Raw genomic sequence first — 2,524 nt, forward strand, 5'->3', positions numbered from 1 at the left:
TATCGATAATTTCTCACCTCTACTACTTTCATCTCTTTTTATTTCACAACGTATTATGCTTTCTATCTTTTGCGTTATTTTGCCGGTTCTTAAGGCACTCATCCCTGCATAATCAAATTATATATTCTGTGGTGTACCTGTAACTTAGAGCTTCAGCTCCAATGCTAATCTACAAAATTGTTGATATTCCAATATAGTATATAAAAAATAAATTCAATTTTGTTCGATAGAATGGATATATTAAAAAAACTTTAAATGTTAACTATGGGTATTAAACAGCATTAAGCCATGGCAACAACTTTGACGTTTAGTTTGGAAATTCTAAACTTCAACTATCCAATTAACACAACAGAAACCGCTTCGTCTACAAACTTTAATCAAACTCATCACCTTGTGTAAATCAACATCAAAACTTTAATCAAGTCTGAACTTTGGCTTTTTATTAAAGGAATCTTTAAAAACACCTAAAATGACATTGCCAATTTATTTTAGTATTAAAATTATGAAAGAATTTTGTATATTGATATGTGTTATGCTATACTTTATCATTTAGGAGATAAGAAAAATTAAGTAAGTAAATTTTTATTTTTTTTCTAAATTATTTATATTTTGATCATTGTAATATACATAAATTTTAATCGTCTTAACTAAATTATCAATTTTACAATATTTTCGTAGTAACTTACACTTTTGTATATTTGATAATTGGCACATTTTTTAAAAAATATCTACTTATTTTTTTATTGATTAAAGTTTGATTATCTATTATACATTGCCAAAGATGACTAGAATATATGTTAATATTTTTTATGTAGAAGAAAATACTCTTTTTTAGGAATAAGGTTCATTATGTCATTATGATACTAAATAATATTTATCTTTTGTAGTTTTTTGAAAAAAATGATTCGAAATCCAAAGATTTTTTAGTTTTTCGAAACCAAAATGCAGATTATTACCTAAATCTGTGCCTTCTACAATCTTCAAAGCAAAGCAGACGATGAAGGAACTGACATGGAGAATTTAAAATTGCTTTGCATAATATATCAATTCATCTAGGCAGAAACCCTTCGCGAACTGATTCCTAATACTCAAAATATGAATAGGTAAATAAAAATACAGAACTAAAAGACAGTTATGATTTGATTTAAGTATAGTGCTTCCAGAATTCTTTTATACGTAATTCGTCCTATCAGGACTTGCGTCCTCAGTTGTAAGCGATTTAAATCGCTTGCAACGTTATAAACGTTACATCTTTATTAATTTATATTTAAATAAATATTTCGTTTTAATTACTTTATTCATTTATTAATTTTGTTACCTCCAGTTTCGTTTTTACTATTTTTTTTTTCTTTAAAAAGTAGTTAGCGCCATCTGCTTTTCTTTTCTCTCTCTTTTTGTCCCGTAGAATAAATATTCGCCCTCTCTCTTTCTGTCCATAGAAATATTCTGTTCTATGTTGACAGATGGGTTAATTTCATCATAGTCATACGTCCTATATCATCTGTGCCAACTTCATTTTAGTCTCCCTAATTTCTGTCAATCTACTTTTCTAAAGTAATGGGAATATAATTTTTGCCCGTTTCTGAAATTTATAAAATAAGGCAAAAATTATTAAAAGCTTTATTTTATTGTCTGCAGAATTCTCTTGGAGTGAGTACTTTCATTGTAATATATATTCTGTAATTTTGACAGCATTTTCAACATTCCTAACCTCACTTTTTCCGAAATCACGTTTTCAGTTATATGTATGTAGGAATCTGAACAGAATTTAACTAAGTAATAATTATTATATTTCAGTTTATCCTTGCCATCTGCTATTTGTTTCATTGTAATTTTTTAAAATGGCAAGGAAGTTAAACCCTTTTTAAAGTGTCTCTAACATAAGATGTTACTTATATTTTAGTTTATTGGCCGTATTCAAGGTTTATTGACTGTATTATTAGGTTTATTAGCTGTACTGAAGATTTCACAGGATACTTCTGAAACCACCCAATTAGGAGGCTACAAAAATTTAATATGGAATAACATGCTCTGGAAGACCTAATTACCTATTTGGGAGACCACACAATCACCCATCGATGCCATAAGTATCGCCAAATTTATTTATTGTAAAGAATTGGCAGGGTTGATTTTTTTTTTATTTTTTTTTTTAATAAATATAATTAGTTAAATAATTGTTTTATTTGCTATCAGCTAAAAGTTCATGGTTTAATTCCCAGTTTAAGACAAGACGAACTCACACTTGAAATACTGAGCTAGGCAAAGCATAGACGATAAGCTCCCATGGTTGATTGAGGTAACATTTTTATAAGAGTATTTCAATTATCTGTGCTAGTCTTATCGCTACAATCTGTTGGTGTGGGTTGGTTTTTTGTAAACTTTAGTTGTATGTTCTGTGCCCTCTTTTATGATTAACGCATTCAGAAAAGAAAGGTATCTGTTGTTTCTATTGAGACTTTGTTTAATTATTGTGTACATTGATGTCCATCAGAAATTTATTTAGAGCTTCTGATCCATAGGACTA

At 28.3% G+C, this 2,524-nt stretch overlaps 1 long non-coding RNA gene across 1 annotated transcript; it reads left to right on the top strand.

Annotated features, from left to right (window-relative positions):
- The first annotated feature begins 344 nt into the window (after positions 1–344).
- On the top strand, positions 345–2,098 carry LOC140438330 (uncharacterized). Its single transcript, XR_011950501.1, has 3 exons — positions 345–570; positions 888–1,103; positions 1,904–2,098. It is a non-coding gene; the product is annotated as an uncharacterized lncRNA (long non-coding RNA).
- The last annotated feature ends 426 nt before the right edge of the window (positions 2,099–2,524 follow it).

This window comes from Diabrotica undecimpunctata, chromosome 4 (assembly GCF_040954645.1).
Source record: "Diabrotica undecimpunctata isolate CICGRU chromosome 4, icDiaUnde3, whole genome shotgun sequence".
Classification (NCBI taxonomy): Eukaryota; Metazoa; Arthropoda; class Insecta; order Coleoptera; family Chrysomelidae; genus Diabrotica; species Diabrotica undecimpunctata.